The 27,112-nt window shown below is 43.3% G+C and overlaps 1 protein-coding gene across 1 annotated transcript in view; it reads right to left on the minus strand.

The window, feature by feature from the left end:
* Positions 1–27,112, minus strand: part of LOC126291798 (luciferin sulfotransferase-like) — a 242,722-nt gene that overhangs the window by 195,288 nt on the left and 20,322 nt on the right. The window lies entirely within an intron of this gene.

Below are 27,112 nucleotides of genomic sequence, written 5' to 3' on the forward strand. Positions count from 1 at the left end.
ACAACTGAGACGATACCCCATAGGTCCGCAGCTTGATTAGAAGTCGCTTGTGAGGAACGGTGTCAAAAGCTTTCCGGAAATCTAGAAATACGGAATCAACTTGAGATCCCCTGTCGATAGCGGCCATTACTTCATGCGAATAAAGAGCTAGCTGCGTTGCACAAGAGCGATGTTTTCTGAAGCCATGCTGATTACGTGTCAATAGATCGTTCCCTTCGAGGTGATTCATAATGTATGAATACAGTATATGCTCCAAAACCCTACTGCAAACTGACGTCAATGATATAGGTCTCTAGTTAAATGGATTACTCCTACTACCCTTCTTAAACACTGGTGCGACCTGCGCAATTTTCCAATCTGTAGGTACAGATCTATCGGTGAGCGAGCGGTTGTATATGAGTGCTAAGTAGGGAGCTATAGTATCAGCATAATCTGAAAGGAACCTAATCGGTATACAATCTGGACCTGAAGACTTGCCCGTATCAAGCGATTTGAGTTGCTTCGCAACCCCTAAGGTATCTACTTCTAAGGAACTCATGCTAGCAGATGTTCGTGTTTCAAATTCTGGAATATTCCATTCGTGCTGAGATAGCTTCCGTTTTTGCCACAGCTGTCTCAGCATTTCCCCCTATCTGGCAGGGTACTGGCCACTGACACGGGCAGTGAGCTGCCAAGGTAGAACTTGGACAAATTTTTGGGGTCTACCGTGAATAATAACGTGGGCCACGACATCTTCCCTTTCCTTCAGAAAAATCGTTCTGAATTTTTCAGTTTTTAACACCCGTAATAAGCGCGGCCGGCTAGCCATGCGGTCTAACGCGCTGCTTCCCAACTGGGAAGGCGTGCCGGTCCCTGGCACGAATCCACCCGGCGGATTAGTGCCGAGGTCCGGTGTGCCGGCCAGCCTTTGGATGGTTTTTAAGGCGGTTTTCCTCCTAACTCGGCGAATGCGAGCTGGTTCTCCTCATTCCGCCTCAGTTACACTATGTCGGGGATTGGTGCGCAAACGCTGTCTCCACGTACATTTGGAGTTACACTCGTCTTGTATGAGGGATCCAGTGGGGGCCGAATTACTCAATAACCATGGATTCGGTGTGGGGCGGCGGTGGGGTGGATGGACTGCTGTGGCATGTTGTGAGGCTGTGAACCACTGAGGGCTACGGCGGCACAAAGCCTCTCCGTCGTTTCTAGGTCCCTGGTTCAATACATACCTGCAATAACCTCACCCTACATATTTTTCACCACTAAGTACACATTATACATCTCAACTCCATTACGATACAGCTACTTTACATTATTTTCAACGGTCGATAAATCGAAGCGGTAATGGAGATCTTTGCTGAAGTCATTTCTTGCATACTAATATCATTATTCATATACTTATAGGTTCACCTGTTAGCTCACAAGTAATTCCCTTATTATTTCTGAGCTTCATTTACAAACCAGTCAACGAGTAGCCTGTGCGTACGTAAATCTGAGCAGTGCATTGACTTTAAAGCGGAAATAGATTACACAAATCGCAATCAGAACCCCCATAGCGCTGGTAGATGTCACACGCATAGTCGTGATCCTATTCTCTCGAAATGTTGATACGGCGTTAACACTTCCCTTTTAAATTAACACTTGCTTCAGTTTTTCCCAGGAATCACAGGACCTCTCATGCCTTCACATCACCCTGTATCATTCTACGTGGGCAGATCATAAGACTTTTCCTCTGGTATAATGTAGATCTTCAGCAACGTTAGAACGTAACTAGCACTCTGCTCTGAAACTTTTAATATATCTTTGGTCTGCACGTGTACCCATTTCGGTTTGCGAACTGAGAGAAAGGAAACTTTGTCACTATCTTGACTTCCCTTCAGAAAGCTAGAGTATTCGGACAAATATACAAAACAATATTGTAGCAATTCCTCTATAGTGAACAAAAACAAAAAAAAAACACTTTAAAAATACTATAAATAGAACAAAATAAAACTAGATGACTGCTTAATAACCTACAAAAGAAAAAAAACGAAGTGTAATACAGACAAATAACACTCTCAAAACTTTTCTGTCAACGTGGCCTAAAGACATAAGGCATTTTAGATGTACTCTGGTGATCAGTTGTCTGTTATTTCTTTGTTCCACGAGACTTCGCATTCTGTACTGCAGATGCTGCTTTTGTATCTGTGGCAATGCATCGACAGCTCCCTTAAAAAGACTTACTACGTCCCGTGTGAACTGAAGTCTTCGTTAGCATCTATTTTTTAACATTGACAGGTAAAATCATTTCCACTGTTTGGTATGATCCATGATACCAGGTCAGGAATTTCTTTGTTTTGCCTTTTGGTGTATATGGCTTCGTTACTGATATTGTATTGCGGTAACTTCCCTGTATGTTTGCTGTCTACTCTTATCGTTCTAAGGCTTTCATATTTGGGCGTTCTACTTGTCACTAAATGTCTTCTTATTTCTTGTCAAGCTTTTTTTCTGACAGGACGTGTGCTCCAAGCTTTCGCTTAAGCAGTCTGAAAGGTGAAGGCTTTTTTTCTCCTGTAAGTTGCCTCTTATGGACTTTAAAATCGTATGCAGCAGTTACAAAAGTTATATACGCATCCCAATTTTTGCGATTGTTGTCAACGTATTAGCTCGATATCTTCGAAATCGTGCGATGAATTCTCTCCGTTCTCCCATTGGCTTGAGGGTGAAGGGGATTGTTCGCAGCCTGCGAATTCACAGCAATCGACACAATTGCTTCATAATTGGTACCCTGCTCTGTAATTAGCGTGTGCAGGATGCCAAGTGTGAGCAACCAAAATGTTCAAATGTGTGTGAAATATTATGGGACTTAACTGATAAGGTCATCAGTCCCTAAGCTTGCTCACTACTTAACCCAAGTTATCCTAAGGACAAACACACACACCCATGCCCGAGGGAGGATTCGAACCTCCGCCGGGATCAGCCTCACAGTCCATGACTGCAGCGCCTTAGACTACTCGGCTAATCCTGCGTGGCCTGTGAGCAACCAATCATTTACTAACACCTGAGCAATTTGGTCAGAAATTGCAACCATTAGATATGCTCTTTGCGCACAAGGTAGGAAGTTCTTGATATATTGCTCGACATCTCGTTTTCTAGTCTTCCACCAAAATATTGTGGCAGTTCGTCTATCAGTTGCTCTTTTCCCAACATGGCCTGACAACATATGGACACATGCTTGTGCCAAAACTTCGTTCCCGAAAGCTGCAGGTATTACCATTCACAACCCACACTTTGTGTTGCGCACAGCAAGCTGTCTTGAGTAACAAAGTGAAGTAGCGACGTGAGTTGTTGACAGTCAGCATCAGCAGCTTGAACCATTTCCCATTCAACAACGGTCCTGCGCAGTGTTTGCAGACCTATAGGTTTTCTACTCTAACTGTCAGCGTTAGTATGCATTTTCCCTGGCTAGTGTATTACCTCCCTATCAAATTCACTCAAATGGCTTGTCCACCTTGCTAATCTGCTGTAAGGCTAATAGTCTTTTGAGAGCAGCATGATCCATCAAGGCCTTAAACTTTTGGCCACATAAATAACAGCGGAAGAAAACCATAGGTTACTGCTGGCATCTTCTTCTCATTCGTGGAATAATTTTGCTGTGCTTCGTCCTACTGTCAGGATGTTTATGTTACAGGACGCTTCCTACCATCTACGAGGTGCGACAATAAAGTAATGAGACTGATTTTCTTTGGAAGATGTGGCAACCCTGCAGGCTTGCGCAGGCACAATATCTTTGACCTTGGTGTATAAGCTGCTTCTAGTCCAAGTGGGACATCGATGCAACTGCCCAGTCGTGAGTTATGCTGTAATAAGTTAACACATGTTTGTGTCTCTCGACACGGAAATGGAACTACAGAATATTGCGCAACGGTATGCCATTTCTGTTTGCGTTAAAGTGGGTGAAAACGCGATGACAACTTACAGTGAGCTTCAGAAGGCTTTTGGAGAGGAGGTTATGTCAAGAGTCCAAGTTTTTCGTTGGCTTAAAATGTTTAGTGAAGGCAGAACGAATATTGAAGATGAAGACCACAGTGGACGACCATCAACCTCACGGACAGATGTCAACTTGGTCAGGGTGCATGAACTCGTACGATCTGATCGAAGATTATCCGTGAAAATGATTGCAGAAGAACTGAACATCAATTGAGAAACGGTTCGTCTGACAATAACTGAAGATCTTGGTATGAGAAAGATTTGTGCAAAAACGGTCCCCAAAAATCTCACACCACAACAGCGAGAAACACAGAAAAATGTGGCAGCCGATCTGTTAGAGCAAACGGAAACCAATCCAGAATTGTTGAGCCATGTTATCACTAGTGAAAAGTTTGTTTTTTCTGTACGATCCAGAGACAAAACGCTAAAGTTCGCAATGGTGCTCAAAGGGATCACCCACACCAAAAAAACTCGCATGTTAAAGTCAAAAATGAAACGCATGCTTGTGTGCTTCTTTGATTCCAAGAGAATTGTTCATTAAGAGTGGGTGCCTCCTGGACAAACAGTTAACCAATATTACTACAAAGAAATTTTAGAAAGACTTCATAAGAGTGTTCTTCGTGTCCACGCTGACATTGTTGATAATTGGATTCTGCATCACGATAACGTGCCACCTCATACTGCTCTGCCAGTCCAGCAATTTTTAATCTCAAAACAAATTTCAGTACTAACACAGCCACCTTATTCACCCGATATCACCCCGTGCGACTTTTTTCTATTTCCAAGAGTCAAAACGACGGTCAAGGGACAACATTTTCAAGCAACACAAGATCTCCAAAAAGCTGTGACGAGGGTCTTGGAGGATATTACAGAAGATGAGTTCCAGAAATGTTACCATCAATGGCAGAAGGGCTGGAAAAAGTGTTTGCAATCAGAAGGGAACTACTTTGAAGGAGACAACACTGAACTTGACTGAGACAGTAAGCAACATATTTTTTTCACATCAGTCTCATTCCTTTATTGTCGCACCTCATATATTCTGTACTAGAACAATCCCCAGAGACATATTGCTTGTATCACAAAACAGAATACATTCTTTTTCAAAATTGGGGAATATCGAAACTGGATCTGCTGTCATTGCTTGCTTTAATGCATTGCACGCCATCTTACATTCGGTAGAGCATTCAATTTTCTTTTCCTTTCCATAAGAAAGGGTTCAAAAGGTCAGGAATTTCAGTAAATTCCTTTATGAATCGATGATAATTTCAGAGACCCGCGAAACTTTGCAACTGTTTAACTGTCTTCAGTAGTGAAAAATTCTGAGCTGCAGACACCAAATGTGGACCTGTTTTCACACCTTCCTTGCTAATTACATGTCCAGGATAATTTACTTCTGTTACTGCAGAATGACATTTATTGATGCATAGCTTTAGTTGTACTGTTCTCGGTCTTTTTGAATACCTTCTCCAACTGTCGCATATGTCCTTCCAAACATTAGTATGTCATCCAGATAGGTCAGACATTGTTTTGGTTTCAACTCCCGAAGTACACCAAACAATACCCTGTCAGAGGCAGTGGGTGAATTATTGAATCCGAATGGCACTGAACGATATTAGAAATGACCTCCCAGAACGAAAGAAACTGTCTTTGGTCGATCCTCTGGCACTACTCCTATTTGATGATATCCGCTTTTTAAATCCATTGTGGAGAGCCAAGTTGTTGGGAATATTTGTTATGTTTGGTAACAGATATATATCGTTTGTGCAATGGGGTACTAGTAGTCACAGCAAAATATTTTTTTAGTGCCACCTGGTGATTTTTTTGGGATCAAGATTATGGATGCCCGCAGTGACTATGAGTATACTTAATAATGCGCTCAGCTAGCTGCTGGTTGATAAATTTTTCCATTGTCAGTTGTACACACTTCGGGAATCGACATGGGTTCTTGTACACTGTCGCATTATTCCCTGTTGGTGTTCTGTGTTGTGTGAGTTTCGTTGCTGGTAACGGATCACTAAGCCTAAAAGAGTCTATGTGCTGCAATAACAAAGCTTCCATTGCTTCTCTATCGTTTCCCTGTAAATGTTTCACTTTCTCACATGATGCAGATGCATTGACGATATGCTTGCGACAGAAGTCCACATTTTACCTTTCTGTATCTACGTCATCATCCTCCAAAAGACGGCCGTTGTGGCCGAGCGGTTCTAGGCACTTCAGTCCACAACCGCGCTGCTGCTACGGTCGCAGGTTCGAATCCTGCCTCGGGCATGGATGTGTGTCATTAGGTTAGTTAGGTTTAAGTAGTTTTAAATCTAGGGGACAGATGACCTCAGATGTTAAGTCCCATATGGGCAGAGCCATTTGAACCACTCCCTTCACAACACCCAAAGTAGCAATTAGTAACCCCTTTGGCTGACTCACTTCTTGCGAAAATTATCAAGACTGACCAGAGCCGTAAAATCTCCATCTACATCCCTGACACATACTATGCTTCTGGATACAAAACAGAGTCACTTACGCTATTCTTTGTTAGTTTCTAATGGCTCTACAACTTCTAATAAATCCTTAGGTAGGTCTGTCCCTGTACTCACCCAGACCTGCGTCCCTGTACCTTCTGGTATCGTATCACGGGAATTAGTGTCTCTGTCCGTAATTGATTAGGTACCAAATTCACGGGTGGTGAACTTTCGACAAAATAACGCTGTAGCTGTTGCCCCTAGCGGAAACAATGTCACAGAAAGTTCACATGTATGGTGCAAAAGGTCAATTTTTTCGTGATGTTTAGCAAGTAAATCGAGTCTCAGGATCGCACAGTAGTCCTCAACAGCACGTGGTAGTACTTCCACATGCTCTCGAAGACCTTTATTTGCCACGTTAAATCTGAACAACGTTGTCCCCAATGAAAAAATAAAAATGGTTCAAATGGCTCTAAGCACTATGGGATTTCACATCTGAGTCCATCAGTCCCCTAGACTAACTTAAACCCAACTAACCTAACATGCCTGAGGCAGGATTCGAACTTGCGACCGTAGCAGCAGCGCGGTTGCGGACTGAAGCGCCTAGAACCGGTCGACCACTGTTCTCAATGACTACACGTCATCATCATCTACTCCGCATAACCCGTACCATGGCGACCCGAGTCTCTTTGTGCCCAAGAGATCTGACTACTGACACGTGAGCTCTTGTGTCCACCAGAAATTTATGTTCCCTACCACTCACTTTGCCTAGCATAAAACGCTCTGTCTCTGCATACGTTTCTACCACATCGTGTTCTGCTAGGAACGGATCAGGCACACCCGACCCCATTTAACGACCGATTGCACTGCTGGCCATTAAAATCGCTACACCGCGAAGATGACGTGCTACAGACGCGAAATTTAACCGTCAGGGAGAAGATGCTGTAGATTGCAAATTGTTAGCTTTTCAGAGCATTCACACAAGGCTGGCGCCGGTGGCGACACCTACATCTTGCTGACATGAGGAAAGTTTCCAACCGATTTCTCATACACAAACAACAGTTGACGGGCGTTGCCTGGTTAAACGTTGTTGTAATGCCTCGTGTAAGGAGGAGAAATGCGTACCATCACGTTTCCGACTTTGATAAAGGTCTGATTGTAGCCTATCGCGATTGTCGTTTATCGAATCGCGACATTGCTGCTCGCGTTGGTCAAGTTCCAAAGACTGTTAGCAGAATATGGAATCGGTGGGTTGAGGAGGGCAATACGGAACGCCGTGCTGGATCCCAACTGACTCGTATCACTAGCAGTCGAGATGACAGGCATCTTATCCGCATGGCTGTAACGGATCGTGCAGCCACGTCTCGATCCCTGAGTCAACAGATGGGGACGTCTGCAAGATAACAACCATCTGCACGAACAGTTCGACGACGTGGCATGGACGATCAGCTCGGAGACCATGGCTGCGGTTACCCTTGACGCTGTATCACAGACAGGAGCGCCTGCGATGGTGTACTCGGCGACGAACCTGGGTGCACGAATGGCAAAACGTCATTTTCGGATGAACCGAGGTTCTGTTTACAGGATCATGATGGTCGCATCCGTGTTTGGCGACATCGCGGTGAACGCACACTGGAAGAGTGTATTCGTCATCGCCATACTGGTGTATCACCCGGCGTGGTGGTATGGGGTGCCATTGGTTACACGTCTCGGTCACCTCTTGTTCGCACTGACGGCAGTTTGAACAGTGGAAGTTACATTTCTAATGTGTTAAGACCCGTGGCGATCTGGGTGGCCACAGACGTGTAGCACTACGACCAATCCATTTCTGAGGGAAATGTTCATTTAAATGTATAGGAACGGCGTTGGTGAAATGTGAAGGCGCGACGTCATGTTGAAAATACATATACAATCGCATTACAAGTGGAACATCTTTTGATGGAATTGTAAATACGTCTAGACAGTTAGACGTCCTGGGAAAATAAATGGTCCATAAAGTGTGTATTGATTATACCACACCACACATTTATCCTAAATCGCTGCTGGAAATTGCGTTGCACTGTAGCGTGTGGGTTTGCTTCAGATCATACGTGCTAGTTATGTGAATTGTTTATACTATTTCCAGTAAATTGTGCTTCGTCAGTAAATAAAATGTATTTGTGTAACTGTTGGTTAGTATTTAACCAGTTGCACAACTCCACGTGAAGGACAGGATCGCCCGGATGGAAATCATGCACTTTTTGTTTATGGTAAGGATACAGATTATTGTACTTCAGTGTACGCCATACCTTACATTGTGAAATGCCTAATCGTCGAGAAATACGTCGTGTACTGGTATTCGGGCTACGTTGAACAGCGTCCATAAAATCCCAATGATCGTATCGAGCGCTAGGAGAGAACCTGTCTCTCGTATGGTCGCAGGATCGAATCCTGCCTCGGGCATGGATGTGTGTGATTTCCTTAGGTTAGTCAGGTTTGAGTAGTTCTAAGTCTAGGGGGACTGATGACCTTAGATGCTAGATCTCATAGTGCTTAGATCCATTTGAACTCCGTTAATGGCACGTGCATTCGGAGTCCTCCGAGTTGGATAAATTACGCGATATTCGTTAACTGCAGCCTTAGCATTACGATCACATTTGTCAAAAATACACCCTATCGGTGTATAAATTTGAAAATCATCCCTGTTTCATAAATAATCTACAAACTACATGTTGTGTGTGTACTGTAAGACCTTCGGTACACACACCATCAGATTATTTGACTTGTCGCTCTAACGAAGTAGGCGAGTGTCAGCAATATGTCTCGTGGTCTTATTGTGGCGTGTTTATCTTCTGCCGTTAGGTCAGTCGATAGAAATGCCACTTGCACACTTACAGTAGCAGATTGACGGTGACCAACCTTAAACAGAACTTGACTAATTTTCACACCTATTTATTAAAATAATAAAATTCATAAACCTTATTTAACTTGATTCTGGATGCTATTTACTATAGACAATCTGAAGTTCCTTTGGTCTTGGTACATTAATCTTATTCTCACATATCTCTGATACTTGACAAAGTGTCTATACATTTATCTTCATGGCTATGTATGGGAATATGATAATTTTATTAGGCGCAGACTGAAACTTGACTACAGATTGGTGCAGACAAATGCAGACTGACTAATCGGAGGTCTGTACACTCATTATAATACCTCGCACATTCAGGTATCATTGCGCGAGTGTGATCCGTGAGGAGAAAAGGTTCTACGTCAGCAGCAATCTCATTGGCTGCGTTACATATTAATACGCGGATCAGCGGAAGCAGAATTTGGTCCGTCTCTAAGACAGCGCCATATCGTAGTGCGGAGACAGACGAGCGCTGCGCTTGTGCTGTTGTGCTTAACGGGGCGCACTCTATTGGGAAAGTTGTGTACGCACTGACTATGCGGAACTACGTACACAACTCTACAACAGTGACTATTTGGTTTCACTTAAATTCATTGTTGTTATTTTTTTTCACCACAACAATACAGAAAACTAACTCGTTTCCAGGTTAGGAAGCGACTGAAGCAACTCACTAACGGTTGCCAACAATGACATAAATGCTTCTACTATCTTAGTGGAAAGTAAACAAATATACTTGTATAATAATCTTTGATTCTCTGGATGTTCTGGAAAACTACTGTAGATACACATCTGGGACATGGTTTATTAGATTCAACAGACCAATAATAACAAAATGAATGGAAATCATGTTTTAGTTTAACATCGTACAGTTTTGCAATGGCTTCATATTAGTGAAGTTGCTAAATTTCAGGCAAAATTTTTTATTAGCTGTAACTCCGTAACTAAACGTTTGCGAACCTATGTTTACATGAACTTTTCTCTTTAGTTTTAGTTTTAGAATAACATATTAAATTATATGCATCTCTTCGTGAATCACCCTGTGTATCCCGACTTAATTTAAAGCCTGTATGCCACTCTTGAAAATGGAAAAACGTTGCGTTTTATGGTTTGTACATAAATTTTACGTCGCCGGCTTCCAGTTTATTTTTCTATAGTTGTGCACAGCCCCCTTTCAATATGTTCCTTAATCACTCATAATGTACTTTATACACTTTTCATGTAACTGTCCATGTATTTTTTTTTTCATTTTGAATTTAAATCACTAATACAGAGTGTGAATGGCCGGGCTGGTTGGACCCGCATTGTTCTTCCCATCAACAGATGGCAGTACCAGGTACACTGACCACACAATGGCTCACAACTAGCATCCAACAAATATACACAGTCGTTTCTTCTCGTGTGGCAACATTTCCACTACAGAACAGCACTTGTACCCTACGTCTTCAGTTGTTTCTCTCGGTCTACAACTTCTGTCTTCTACAACTGCCTCTTATACCAGGCAAGTTATCCCTGGTGACCTCATATCCTGTTCCTTCTTCTTAGCCATATGTTCCATTTTCCGCTGACTCTGCTGAGAACCTCCTTATTCTTTACCTTATCAGTCCACCTAGTTTTCAACACCCATCTATAGCACCACATCTCAGATGCTTCAGCTAATATTTCCCTCGTTCCCACTGTTCATGTTTCAATACAATGCGATGCTGTGCTTCAAACGCACGCTCTCAGAAATTCGTTCCTGAACGCAGGGCCATGTTTGATAATGGTAGATTTATTTTGGCCAGGAATTTCCTCTATGCCTATACTTTTTATGTCCTTTCCTCGTCCTTTACATGTTATTTTGGTTCCATGGCAACATAATTCCGTCACTTTGTCTACTTCGTAGACACCACTTTATCGCTAATCTCTTTCCAGCTCCTCCCTCGTTATTTTCGTCTTTCTTCGCTTTACTTCAATTCGTGTTCTGTACTCGTTAGACTGTTAATTGCATTCAGTCGTTCTGTGATTGCTCTTTCCTTCCACTTAACATAGCAATGTTATCAGCGGATCTTATCACTGATATGTCCTTCGGTTGTTGCTACTTCGATGTATAGACTGAACAGGAATGGCGGAAGAGTGGAACCCAATCTTACACCCATTTTATTCCTAGTACTTAGCCGTTAGTGTTCCAATTCTTATTATTTATTATTGGTTGCTGTGCAGATTGTATAAGAAACGTACCTATATATGATCGTTAGGATAAATGTAGCATGCAGTGTTGATCTCAAGCGACAGGCTGCCACATTTACAGGCTTACCAAAATTTTGTAACATCCTTATTTCATTTACCTGATCATTTTGAATACCAATTTAATATACTGTAAATAATCTCAAAACATTTCTGCATTGTTTCGGCTTTTACTGATCGATATTTGACTATAAATCATAAATAATTCCAGAATATTTTTCACAAGAAGTGGAACTAGCTTTTCGTACATGCTAGGCACATTTTCCAAGTGATAATTTTCACGATATAAATAACTATAAAAAGCATTGTCGTCGAACATATTTTACTATTTTTAGTATTAGAAACTAAGAGCCAAGTAAAACAATGTCACAGCGTGGGAGAAGAGAGTTAATATTTAATTCTGTAATGTCAGTTTATAAACGCTAACACATTTCTGACTGTAATCCTTAAATTTTTTTCTGAAATAATAGGTGATGAAACCGGTAATTATTGATACGATATATAAGCAGTAGCTAATCAGCCAGGAAGAGTCAGTTTTACTATAAGTTTTGAGAGTGCCACTATTGTGACAATTTTTTGGAGTGAGTCCTGTTACAGTTTAGTATCAATTTTGCTCAGTAAACACGTAATCGTGAAAGTTAAACTTCGTGTCAAGCTGTATACTTAAAATTTCTCTTGGCATACCAAATGATTAGCTACACTGTGGAGAACTCGGGAATCTACAGCAAATTTGATGGAGCAAATTCTCGTCATTATTTTGCAGCCACTGCAGCATCTGAGGTCTGTTACACACAGAAATATCCCATTTTATTTGAACTGCGGTGGAGGATCCAGCGATTACATTTGTCCTCCTATCATGTTTTGCCAACAGAATTTAGAGTTTAACCGTTAACTCACAAGGCCTCTCTTACTGAGCGAAAATTTTCGGAATCGCTCTCCAAGGACAGTTGTGGTAGAATGCTTCTATTCTAACACTTTCTTTTTTTTTTCGCTTACGCCATAGTCCCGCAGCGATCACAGGGTCGGCGCTGTTAGAAAGGATTTGGCAAGGTTAGTTTTAGGGGTGCCCGGATGCTCTTCCTGCCGCCACCCCGTACCACCAAGGATGGAATCAGTGTACCCTAGCTGCCTACTTCTAGTGTCAATCGTGGAATAGTGCGAACATGTTTCAAATGTCTGTGACTCGTGTAACTGAGGCAGAACATGGGGAGCAGTCCAGTATTCACCCAGGATGGAATCAGTGTACCCTAGCTGCCTACTTCTAGTGTCAATCGTGGAATAGTGCGAACATGTTTCAAATGTCTGTGACTCGTGTAACTGAGGCAGAACATGGGGAGCAGTCCAGTATTCACCCAGCAGGATGCGGAAAACCGCCTAAAAACCACATCCAGGCTGGCCAGCACACTGGCCCTCATCTTTATTCTGCCGGGCGGATCGATCTGGGGCCGGCGCGCCTACCCGACTCCAGGAAGCTAACATGCTCTCGGCTACCCTGGCGGGTCACTTCTATACTCACCCTGCCCTCTTTAAATTGCCAAGCCTACGATTTTTTGCTGTCGGTTGCGTTGTCACCTGCTGTGTTTAATGTTGACACATCTCCTGTAATATGTACCTGGTTTCGTCAGTACGGTACCATTGAGCTCAAAATGTGTTGGCACGAATGTGTAATTTTTAACTTTCCCAAGTTTGGTGAAGTTGTTAGTCCGTCTATGGAGGAAGGTGTCAGTGATATAGATCAAGAAATAAACTAAAAAGACGACGATTTTACATTAGCCAGTGATTACAGTTCTGCTATCGAACAAGAGTATCAATCGGAGTAAGAACATCAGGAAAGTTGTTATGGGGATGTGTCTGTTTCCTCAATGAAACACTTAAAGTGTCTGTTAAAATCGAATGTGTTCTGAGTGGTGAAAAGAAAAATGTAGTTCCCAACAATGAATGTCAATTTGACTGACTTTCTTCGTGTAACTGCGAGGTGGAATTTTTATGCTCAAATTTTAACCCTGGAATTTAGTTTTATTTGGAAATTTATTTGCTACAGAGACTGTATAATTTTTCAGAATATAAAATTCAGTAACAGTCTATTTATGTGTACTATTTAAAAGAACCACACAAGATTATGTGCTTTGGTGTGATAAATAGTATAATGTTGCAGTATTTGTTTAGTGCAATAAAATAAACTAGAAGCATTTAAACAACACTCAAACAATTGTAAAAATTAATGTTATAAAGCGTAAGTTAAAAATTTCGAATGATTTTTGCCTGAAATCTCGGTTTAAACATGGGGGTCTCAGAGACCCCACCTTGTGGTATACGTTACAGGAAAATCACCTCGCGGGTTAAGGGTTAAAGTTGGATTATGCAATAATGAACGCGCGCAACGGAAAATTTAGAACAAACCACTGGCATGGAAACCTGAAGAGACTAAATATTAACACAAGAAGGTAAATAAAGAGAAGGTAAGGCGAAAGTGGACACAAAGGAAATTGATATTTGTGGCATGGAACTATGTCATCACAGACAACTGAGATAAGTACTTTGATTGTTTACATTTTTTTGTGTGTGTGGTAGAAATTTCGTGTGAATTTTAGGGTGGAGACTGAAGTTTTTCTTCAGAGTGTTTAGAACTATGTTGATAAGTATGACGACCAATAGTAACCAAGATAATGTACCAGTAGAAAATCAGGAGCAGGAAGTAGACAATGTTGAAAGCTTAAACAGCAGCGTTACAGGTAATGAAAGCGAAACCGAAGTAAACAGTGAGGCAGTGCAGGACTAGATTCGTGACAATGAAGGGGTACAATGTGTTAATTTGTGTGCTCGTTCGCCATTCTTTGGTTTTGACGAAACTGAAGCTGCGGGCTCGAACACAGGAACTATCTCGTGGCTATTAAGCGAAACAGTAAATACTATGATTAGCACGTTAGATGGGAGAATTAACGAAACAACTAATACCTTAGGAGGCAGAATTACGGAAACCACTAATATTTTAACTACCACCTTAAGTGGCCAAATTTCTCTAACAAACGAAGCTTTGTAGGCCCTTAATATACAACTGGAAAATAGTAATACAACAATCACAACAGGAAATAACAGAGCTTAAAAATGAGGTAGAAAGGTATCGAAACCAGGTAGATTTTCTAGTTGGTCTATGGAAATCAAAGGTGTTACCCCAAAACAGAAAATGTGGAAACTGGTAGTACTGAACACAGTTTCAATGTTGTTCAGAAAAACGTAGTAGACAGATATGATGTATTCAAACCTGTAATAAGTAACAACAGGTCAGACTTAGAATTTCGGTTCAAAAAATTAAAAGATCATTGTAACAACAGAGTGCTAGATGCATGTAGTGGCAAAATGAATAACATGAAGGAGAAATTTGCTGAGCTGCAGGAACATTTTGTGGTTAAAACCTTTACCAATAATTGTGCTCGCATGTGGGGTAACACTACAGTTAAGCAATTTCCACGCGACAATAAGATTTACTCTGTCGATTTTTTTACACCAACGTAAGGACAGCTTTGTAAGTGTTATTACTGATAATTTTATTATCAAATTTATAGAGACGTTTATGGATGGGGAGGCGCTGTCATTTGAAAACCAAAATATTATTGCTGAAATCAGATACTGTAAAGCGTACCCAGGAGCAGACAGAGACTCACCTCATAAGTCAGTAGTGATGAAGAGTAGATTGAAGTTTCTAGAGAACCATCAGAGTGGAAGGAAGCGTGATATTGACGTGCTGAGGAATTATGTGACGCATTTGAAATTCAGTGAGGACGTGGATGCTGCGATAAGGAGTATGACAGTTAGCAGTTCAGCTGAAGAGGAATCGATGTCTCTAAAAGGACAGTCACAGGCGTCGAACACTCAGACATAGGAACAAGGAAAGTAACACCGAAGAAACCTTGGATGTCGGAAGAAATAATTCAGTTAATCGACGAAAGGTGAAAGTATACAAACGATCAGAGAAACACTGGTATACAGAAATATAAATCACTTAGGAATGAAACAAATAGGAAGTGCATGGGAGACAAGGCTAAATGGCTGCAGGAAAAATGTTAAGACTAAGAACGAAGTGCTCAGGTTAAAACGTATATCGTCTCTGTTGTTCAATCTACACATCGGAGAAGTAATGAGGGAAATGAAAGGAAGATTCAAGAGTGGGATTAAAATTCTGGGTGAAACTATGTCAATGATAAGATTCACTGATGACATTGCTACCTTCAGTAAAAGAGGATTATAACATATCTTGAATGAAATGACCAAACTAAAGAGCACAGGACGTAAAACACAAAAAGATAAAAGCAATCAGAAACAACAGAAATGGAAATGTCGATAAACTTGACATAAAAATTGGTGATCACGTAATGGACGACGGTAAGTACACTACTGGCCATTAAAATTGCTACACCACGGAGATAACGTGCTACATACGTGAAATTTAACCGACAGGAATAAGATGCTGTGATATGCAAATCAGAGCATTCACACAAGTTTGGTGGCAACATATACAACGTGCTGACATGAGGAAAGTTTCCAACCGATTTCTCATACACAAACAGCAGTTGACCGGCGTTGCCTGGTGAAACGTTGTTGTGATGTCTCGTGTAAGGAGACGAAATGCGTAATATGACGTTTCCGACTTTGACAAAGGCCAGATTGTAGCCTATCGCGATTGCGGTTTATCGTATCGCGACATTGCTGCTCGCGTTGGTCGAGATCCAATGACTGTTGGCAGAATATGGAATCGGTGGGTTCAGGAGGGTAATACAAAACGCCGTGCTGGATTCCAACGACCTCGTATCACTAGCAGTCGAGATGACAGACATTTTATGCGCATGGTTGTAACGGAGCGTGCAGCCACGATCATGGTAGTCGCATCCGTGTTAGGCGACATCGCGGTGAAAGCACACTGGAACCGTGTATTCGTCTTCACCATACTGGGGTATCACCTGGTGTGATGGTATGCGGTGCAATTGGTTACACGTCTCAGTCACCTCTTCTTTGCATTGACCGCACTTTGAACAGTGGACGTTACGTTTCAGATGTGTGGCTCTACCCTTCATTAGATCCCTGGGAAACCCTACATTTCAGCAGGATAATGCACGACCGCATGTTGCACGTCCTGTACGGGCCTTTCTGGATACAGAAAATGTTCGACTGGTGTCCTGGCCAGCATATTCTCCAGATCTATCACCAATTGAAAACGTCTGGTCAATGGTGGACGAACAACTGGCTCGTCACAATAAACCAATCACTACACTTCATGAACTGTGGTATCGTGTTGAAGCTGTATGGGCAGCTGTACGAGTACAAGCCAAGCAAGCTATGTTTGACTCAATGCCCAGGCGTACGAAGGCCGTTATTACGACCAGAGGTGGTTGTTCTGGGTACTGATTTCTCAGGATCTATGCACCAAAATTGCGTGAATATGTAATCACATGTCAGTTCTAGTATAATATATTTGTACAATGAATACCCGTTTATCATTTGCATTTCTTCTTGGTGTAGCAATTTTAATGGCCAGTAGTGTAATTCTTATTTGTTGGAAACAAAATGATGGACGAAGCAAGAAGGACTTAAATAGCAGAACAAAACAAGCGAAGGTGGCATTCTTGGCCAAGAGAAATTACTGATATCAAACATAGCCTTTAATTTGATAAAGAAATTTAGGAGTGTGTACGTTTGGAGCACAGCATTCTTAGACAGTGATCATGGACAGTGGGAAAATCCTAACAGAAGAGAATCGAAGAGTTGTAAGCTGTTTATCCAGCAGAGGAATAATTGCACGGAGGCGACAAAAGTCATTGGATACCTCCTAATATCGTGTCGGAGCTCCTTTTGCAAAGCGTAGTGCAGCAACTCGACGTGGCGTGGACTCAACAAGTAGTTGGAAGTACCCTGCAGAAATATTGAGTCCATATCTGCGGAAAGTTAGGTGATGGTGCGGGAATTAGATTAGCAAATGAGACGCTTAAAGTAGTAAATGAATTTTGCTATTTGGGGGGCAAAATAACTGATGATGGTCGAAGTAGAGAGGATGTAAAATGTACAATGGCAATGGAAAGGAAAGCGTTTCTGAAGACGAGAAATTTGTTAACATCGAGTATAGATTTAAGTGTCAGGGAGTCATTTCTGAAAGTATTTGTATGGAGTGTAGCCATGTATGGAAGTGAAACATGGACGATAAATACTTTGGACAAGAAGAGAATAGAAGCTATTGAAATGTGGTGCTACAGAATAATGTTGAAGATTAGGTGGGTAGGTCACATAACTAATGAGGAGGTACTGAATAGGATTGGGGAGAAGAGAAGTATGTGGCACAACTTGACCAGAAGAAGGGACGGTTGGTAGGACATGTTCTGAGGCATCAACAGATCACAACTTTAGCATTGGAGGGTAGCGTGGAGGGTAGAAATCGTAGAGGGAGACCAAGAAAGGAATACACTAAGCAGATTCAGAAGGATGTAAGTTGCAGTAAGTATTAGGAGATGAAGAAGCTTTCACAGGATAGAGTAGCATGGAGAGCTGCATCAAACCAGTCTCAGGACTGAAGACCACAACAACAACAACAACAACTGCGGAAATGTAAACGTTGCAGGGTGTTGTGCACGAACTGAACTCTCGATGAAGTCTCACAAATGTCCGATGGAATTCACGTCGGACGATCTGGGTGACCAAACCATTCGCTCGAATTTTCCCGAATGTTCCATAAATCAGTGAGTTGGTGCTCTCGGTCGTTCAGTCAAGCCCGTGAGCCAATGCGTTGCCTATGTGCAAGGGTAACTGCTGAAATTTGGTATTCTCGACACACTCTTGACAATGTAGATTCAGAGTATTGGATTCCCTAACGATATCCGAAATGGAATGAGAGGAAGGAATGAAAGAGGAAGCTGCCTGGCAGAATTTTGCACAGAGCATAATTTAATCATAGGTAACACTTGGTTCAAGAATCATGAAAGAAGGTTCTATACATGAAAGAATCCTGGAGATACTGGAAGCTGTCAGATAGATTATATAATGGCAAGACAGAGATTCAGGTACCAGGTTTTCAATTGTATCACATTTCCAGGGGCAGATGTGGACTCTGACTACAATCTATTGGTTATGAACTGTAGGTTAAAACTGAAGAAACTGCAAAAAGATTGAAATTTAACGAGGTGGGACCTGGATAAACGGAAAGAACCAGAGGTTGTAGAGAGCTTCAGGGAGACCATTAGGGAACGATTGACAAGAATGGGAGAAAGAAATACAGTAGAAGAAGAATGCGTAGCTTAGAGAAATGAAATAGTGAAGGCAGCAGAGAATCAAGTAGGTAAAACAACGAGGGCTAGTAGAAATTCTTGAGTAACAGAAGAGATACTGAATTGGATGAAAGGAGAAAATATCAAAATGCAGTAAATGAAGCAGGCAAAAAGAAATACAAACGTCTCAAAAATGAGATCGACAGGAAGTGCAAAATGGCTAAACAGGGATGGCTACAGGCAAAATGTAAGAAGGTACAGGCGCATATCACGAGGGGTAAGATAGATACTGCCTACAGGAAAATTAAAGAGACCTTTGGAGAAAAGAGAGCCACTTGCAGGAATATCAAGAGCTCAGATGGAAACCCAGTTCCAAGCAAAGACGGGAAAGCATAAAGGTGGAAGGAGTATATAGAGGGTCTATACAAGGGCGATGTTATTGAGGAAAATATTATAGAAATGGAAGAGAATGTTGATGAAGATGAAATGGGAGATATGATACTGCGTGATGAGTTCGACAGAGCACTGAAAGACCAGAGTCGAAACAAGGTCCGTGGAGTAGACAACATTCCATTGGAACTACTGAGGGCCTTGGGAGAGCCAGTCCTGACAAAACTCTACCATCTGGTGAGGAAGATGTATGAGACACGTGACATACCCTTAGACTTCAAGAAGAATATAATAATTCCAATCCCAAAGAAAGCAGGTGTTGAAAATTACCGAACTATGTGTTTAATAAGTCACGGCTACAAAATACTAACGCTAATTCTTTACAGACGAATGGAAAAACTGGTAGAAGCCGACCTCGGAGAAGATCAGTTTGGATTCCGTAGAAATGTTGGAACTCGTGAGGCAATCCTGTCCCTACGAATTAGCTTAGAAAATAGACAAGGAAAGGCAAACCTACGTTTCTAGCATTCCTAGACTTAGAGAAAGCTTTTGACGACGTTGACTGGAATAATCTCTTTCAAATTTTGTAGGGGTCAGGGGTAAAATACAGGGAGCGAAAGGCTATATACAGTTTGTATAGAAACCAGATGGCAGTTCTAAGAGTCGAGGGGCATGAAAGGGAAGCAGTGGTTGGGAAGGGAGTGAGACAGGGTTGCAGCCTCTCCCCGATGTTATTCAATCTGTATATTGAGCAAGCAGTGAAGGAAACAAAGGAAAAATTCGGAGTAGGAATGAAAATCCATGGAGAAGAAATAAAAACTTTGAGGTTCGCCGATGACATTGTAATTCTGTCAGAGACAGCAAAGAACTTGGAAGAGCAGTTGAACGGAAAGGACAGTGTCTTGAAAGGTGGATATAAGATGAACATCAACAAAAGCAAAACGAGGTTAATGGATTGTAGTCGAATTAAGTCGGGTGATGCTGAGGGAATTAGATTAGGAAATCAGACGCTTAAAGTAGTAAGTGAATTTTGCTATTTGGGGAGCAAAATAACTGATGATGGTCGAAGTAGAGAGGATATAAATTGTAGACCGGCAATGGCAAGGAAAGCGTTTCTCAAATAGAGAAGTTTGTTAACATCGAGTATAGGTTTAAGTGTCAGGGAGTCGTTTCTGAAAGTATTTGTATGGAGTGTAGCCTTGTATGGAAGTGAAACGTGGACGATAAGTAGTTTAGACCACAAGATAATAAAAGCTATAGAAATGTGGTGATGCAGAAGAATGCTGAAGATTAGATGGGTAGATCACTTAAATAATAAGGAGGTATTGAACAAAACTGGAGAGAAGAGAAAATTGTGGCATAACTAGACTAGAAGAAGGGATCGATTGGTAGGACATGTTCTGAGGCATCAAGGGATCGCCAATTTAGTATTGAAGGACAGCGTCGAGGGTAAAAATCTTAGAGGGAGACCAAGAGATGAATAAACGGATTCAGAAGGATGTAGGTTGCAGTAGGTACTAGGAGATGAAGAAGCTTGCACAGAATAGAGTAGCATGGAGAGCTGCATCATACCAGACTCTGGACTGAAGACCACAACAACAACAACATCCGAAATGTATCAAACTGGCTCTGACCACTATGGGTCTTGTGGTCATCAGTCCCCTAGAACTTAGAACTACTTAAACCTAACTAACCTAAGGACACCACACACATCCGTGCCCGAGGCAGGATTCGAACCTGCGACCGTAGCGGTCACGCGGTTCCAGACTGATTCGCATAGACCGCACGGCCACACCGGCCGGCCATCCGAAATGGAATGTCCCATGCGTCTATCTCCAAGTACCATTCCGCGTTCGAAGTGTCTTGATTCCCGGTGTGCTGCCAAAAGGAATCGCATGAATCGCGCTAGTACAACTCCGCCAATGCACTGCCCTTTTCTACCTCGTGTCCGCGATACTACAGTTCTCTGCATATGTGCATATCGCCATCCCGTGTTGCTGATCGCCCCGTTGTACATCACATAACCTGTTTATCCCTCAGAGTGATAAGAACTACCGTGGTGTTGTCGATTATCGAGTGCGGTGAAAGGAGTATCGACCACCGCAGAGACATTCCACAGCAAACGGGTATGACGAGGCGCCAATGACATGCCAGGCAGTAGCCGTGCCTCCCTCACTTTCGATGCCTCTGCCCTGAAATCGTGGCGCCAGAGGCTAGGAGGCCCGTTCCGGTCGTGGTCCCATCCTGCCTACTTCCACGAGGTTTCTCTCGGAGTAACGTCGTGACGCCTACGCGCAATGTCGCCATCGGGGAGTGAAGACGGTGCCCTACCATAACTGTATTGGCAAGTGTCCACTAGTGTCTCCTAGTGACTGTAGCTAAGCCAGAGTACGGCTATTCTGAACTTGTATCAATTCGCCACTCGGTAAACGTGGCTCATTAGTGCGTAACGAACCGCAAGTCCAGGCGCACATTTTCATATCTACAGCGGATAGCGGCAGGTAAAGATAACTTTTGATGCAGTTAATAAAGTACACTCCTGGAAATTGAAATAAGAACACCGTGAATTTATTGTCCCAGGAAGAGGAAACTTTATTGACACATTCCTGGGGTCAGATACATCACATGATCACACTGACAGAACCACAGGCACATAGACACAGGCAACAGAGCATGCACAATGTCGGCACTAGTACAGTGTATATCCACCTTTCGCAGCAATGCAGGCTGCTATTCTCCCATGGAGACGATCGTAGAGATGCTGGATGTAGTCCTGTGGAACGGCTTGCCATGCCATTTCCACCTGGCGCCTCAGTTGGACCAGCGTTCGTGCTGGACGTGCAGACCGCGTGAGACGAAACTTCATCCAGTCCCAAACATGCTCAATGGGAGACAGATCCGGAGATCTTGCTGGCCAGGGTAGTTGACTTACACCTTCTAGAGCACGTTGGGTGGCACGGGATACATGCGGACGTGCATTGTCCTGTTGGAACAGCAAGTTCCCTTGCCGGTCTAGGAATGGTAGAACGATGGGTTCGATGACGGTTTGGATGTACCGTGCACTATTCAGTGTCCCCTCGACGATCACCAGAGGTGTACGGCCAGTGTAGGGGATCGCTTCCCACACCATGATGCCGGGTGTTGGCCCTGTGTGCCTCGGTCGTATGCAGTCCTGATTGTGGCGCTCACCTGCACGGCGCCCAACACGCATACGACCATCATTGGCACCAAGGCAGAAGCGACTCTCATTGCTGAAGACGACACGTCTCCATTCGTCCCTCCATTCACGCCTGTCGCGACACCACTGGAGGCGGGCTGCACGATGTTGGGGCGTGAGCGGAAGACGGCCTAACAGTGTGCGGGACCGTAGCCCAGCTTCATGGAGACGGTTGCGAATGGTCCTCGCCGATACCCCAGGAGCAACAGTGTCCCTAATATGCTGGGAAGTGGCGGTGCGGTCCCCTACGGCACTGTGCAGGATCCTACGGTCTTGGCGCGCATCCGTGCGTCGCTGCGGTCCGGTCCCAGGTCGCCGGGCACGTGCACCTTCCGCCGACCACTGGCGACAACATCGATGTACTGTGGAGACCTCACGCCCCACGTGTTGAGCAATTCGGCGGTACGTCCACCCGGCCTCCCGCATGCCCACTATACGCCCTCGCTCAAAGTCCGTCAACTGCACATACGGTTCACGTCCACGCTGTCGCGGCATGCTACCAGTGTTAAAGACTGCGATGGGGCTCCGTATGCCACGGCAAACTGGCTGACACTGACGGCGGCGGTGCACAAATGCTGCACAGCTAGAGCCATTCGACGGCCAACACCGCGGTTCCTGGTGTGTCCGCTGTGCCTTGCGTGTGATCATTGCTTGTACAGCCCTCTCGCAGTGTCCGGAGCAAGTATGGTGGGTCTGACACACCGGTGTCAATGTGTTCTTTTTTCCATTTCCAGGAGTGTATTACGTATTCAGAGTGTTCTGATTAACTACACCTTTTTTTTGTCATCAGTCTACTGACTGGTTTGATGAGGCGCACCACGAATTCCTTTCCTGTGCTAACCTCTTCATCTCAGAGTAGTACTTGCAACCTACGTCCTCAATTATTTGCTTGACGTATTCCAATCTCTGTCTTCCTCTACAGTTTTTGCCCTCTACAGCTCCCTCTAGTACCATGGAAGTCATTCCCTCATGTCTTAGCAGATGTCCTATCATCGTGTCCCTTCTCCTTATCAGTGTTTTCCACATATTCCTCTCCTTTCCGATTCTGCGTAGAACCTCCTCATTCCTTACCTTATCAGTCCACCTAATTTTCAACATTCGCGTATAGCACCACATCTCAAATGCTTCGATTCTCTTCTGTTCCGGTTTTCCCACATCCATGTTTCACTACCATACAATTCTGTACTCCAGACGTACATCCTCAGAAATTTCCTTCTCAAATTAAGGCCGGTATTTGATGTTAGTAGACTTCTCTTGGCCAGAAATGCCTTTTTTGCCATATCGAGTCTGGTTTTGATGTCCTCCTTGCTCCGTCTGTCATTGGTTATTTTACTGCCTAGGTAGCAGAATTCCTTAACTTCATTGACTTCGTGACCATCAATCCTGATGTTAAGTTTCTCGGTGTTCTCATTTCTACTACTTCTCATTACCTTCGTCTTTCTCCAATTTACTCTCAAACCATACTGTGTACTCATTAGACTGTTCATTCCGTTCAGCAGATCATTTAATTCTTCTTCACTTTCACTCAGGATAGCAATGTCATCAGCGAATCGTATCATTGATATCCTTTCACCTTGTATTTTAATTCCACTCCTGAACCTTTCTTTTATTTCCATCATTGCTTCCTCGATGTACAGATTGAAGAGTAGGGGCGAAAGGCTACAGCCTTGTCTTACACCCTCATAATACGAGCACTTCGTTCTTGATCGTCCACTCTTATTATTCCCTCTTGCTTGTTGTACTTATTGTATATGACCCGTCTCTCCCTATAGCTGACCCCTACTTTTTTCATAATCTCGAACAGCTTGCACCATTTTATATTGTCGAACGCTTTTTCCAGGTCGACAAATCCTATGAACGTGTCTTGATTTTTCTTTAGCCTTGCTTCCATTATTAGCCGTAACGTCAGAATTGCCTCTCTCGTGCCTTTACTTTTTCTAAAGCCAAACTGATTGTCACCTAGCGCATTCTCAATTTTCTTTTCCATTCTTCTCTATATTATTCTTGTAAGCAGCTTCACTACTGGCCATTAAAATTGCTACACCGAGAAGAAATGCAGATGATAAACGCGTATTCATTGGACAAATACATTATACTAGAACTGACATGTGATTACATTTTCACGCTATTTGAGTGCATGGATCCTGAGAAACCAGTACCCAGAACAACCACCTCTGGCCGTAATAACAGCCTTGATACGAATGGGCATTGAGTCAAGCAGAGCATGGATGGCGTGTACAGGTACAGCTGCCCATGCAACTTTAACACGATACCAAAGTTCATCAAGTGTAGTGTCTGGCGTATTGTGGCGAGCCAGTTGCTCAGCCACCATTGACCAGACCTTTTCCGTTGGTGAGAGATCTGGAGAATGTGCTGGCCAGGGCAGCAGTCGAACATTTTGTATATCCAGAAAGGCCTGTACAGGACCTGCAACATGCGTTCGTGCATTATCCTGCTGAAATGTAGGGTTTCACAGGGATCGAATGAAGGGTAGTGCTACGGGTCGTAACACATCTGAATTGTAACGTCCACTGTTCAAAGTGCCGTCAATGCGAACAAGAGGTGACCCAGACGTGTAACCAATGGCACCCCATACCATCATGCCGGGTGATACGCCAGTATGGCGATGACAAATACACGCTTCCAATGTGCGTTCACCGCGAATTCGCTAAAGACGGATGCGAGCATCATGATGCTGTAAACAGAACCTGGATTAATCCGAAAAAATGACGTTTTGCCATTCGTGCTCCCAGGTTCGTCGTTGAGTACACAATCGCAGGCGCTCCTGTTTGTGATGCAGCGTCAAGAGTAACCGCAGCCATGGTCTCCGACCAGGAGACACTTACGTTCCCATCTGTTGACTCAGGGATCGAGATGTGGCTGCACGATCTGTTACAGCCATGCGGATAAGATGCCTGTCATCTCGACTGCTAGTGATACGAGGCCGTTGGGATCCAGCACGGCATTCCGTATTACCCTCCTGAACCCACCGATTCCATATTGTGCTAACACTCATTGAATCTCGACTAAGCCGAACAGCAATGTCGAAATACGATAAACCACAATTCCAATAGGCTACAATCCGACCTTTATCAAAGTCGGAAACGTGATGCTACGCATTTCTCCTCCTTACACGAGGCATCACAACAACGTCTCACCAGGCGACGCCAGTCAACTGCTGCTTGTGTATGAGAAATCGGTTGGAAACTTTCCTCATGTCAGCACGTTTTAGGTGTCGCCACCGGCGCCAGCCTTGTGCGAATGCTCTGAAAAGCTAATCATTTGCATATCACAGAATCTTCTTCCCTTCCGCTAAATTTCGCGTCTGTACCACGTCATCTTCGTGGTGTAGCAATTTTAATGGCCAGTAGTGCATTTGTGATATGAAGCTCAGAAGACTGTTAATGCTGCCGGTATCATGTTCTCCATAAATATCCCGTCGTCATGGATGGGGAATAACCGTTTCATTATTATCTATGAAGCTGCAGATAATCCTGCGATAGCATCGAGAACTGCGTGAGAATGTCAGAAAAATGGAGCACCTGGAGACTCATTCAGGGAAGGCATTCCGCAGAAGCACAATCAACAGTCCCATCTCAGCCCTGGCTTTTTAAGACATTGGCTTTTAAAGATTAAGAGAGCGGCTGCGATTGTCATAGGTAATTCTGCAGAGAAAGAAATCCAGCTGCGTTCGATGTAATGAGCCTGGAAGTACAAACCAGACCTAGGGAGCAGTGCTTTACCAAATTCTGCATCTGAGCTCATGGCGGCATTCCAGGATATTCAACATGAGCGAGCTGGCCGGAACAGCTACTTGCAATGGAGAAAGCAATATACAGATCTTGTTCAGTGGAGCGATGAAAGATGGAAATACGAGGGTGGTCAGCAAAAGTTCTAGGGACGGGATAGAAAAAAGTACTTAGTAGATTATTGCCCTTGGTCCAATGATGTTCCAGTGCCTTGATCCCATCAAGAAAATGAGTTCCCTCCAGGCCTCAAAATGTCAGAAATGTCGCGATACGATGAACCGCAATCGCGATGAGCTGCAATACGACCTTTATCAAAGTCGGAATCGTGATGGTACGCATTTCTCCTCCTTACGCGAGGCATCAGAACAACGTTTCACCAGGCGACGCCGGTCAACTGCTGTTTGTGTATGAGAAATTGGTTGGAAACTTTCCTCATGTCAGCTAGTTGTTGGTGTCGCCACCTGCGCCAACCTTGTGTGAATGCTCTGAAAAGCTAATCATTTGCATATCACAGCATCTTCTTCCCGTCCGCTAAATTTCGCGTCTGTAGCACGTCATCTTCGTGGTGTTGCAATTTTAATGGCCAGTAGTGTATATTAGGGCTAGCCACCTCAGTGTACAAGAAGTGGGAAACAACAATTACTACGTTGGACCCATCCGCTATACTGCAGCTTACAGCAACTGGGTCGGGACTATGAATAAAAGCTCTGTTCAGCACTTACAAGATACATGTCTTGTAAGCTCTTATTTCCGATATTGCTCATTCTCTGCTCTGACAACACACGAACAGTCTGAAGTCGAGCTTTATTAACAACTTGTTCTTTTACATGTGCACGATACAGTACCGTGCATCGCGCAATATGCTATAAAACATTGTGTGACACCCAGCGGATAGAGTCTGCATTCATGAATTTGTCACCAAAAATTATCTGCGCTCTAATCACGTCACACAAATCGTAGTCGTTTCATCGTTCAACTGTACATCTGTG

Source organism: Schistocerca gregaria, chromosome 9 (genome assembly GCF_023897955.1).
Source record: "Schistocerca gregaria isolate iqSchGreg1 chromosome 9, iqSchGreg1.2, whole genome shotgun sequence".
NCBI lineage: Eukaryota > Metazoa > Arthropoda > Insecta > Orthoptera > Acrididae > Schistocerca > Schistocerca gregaria.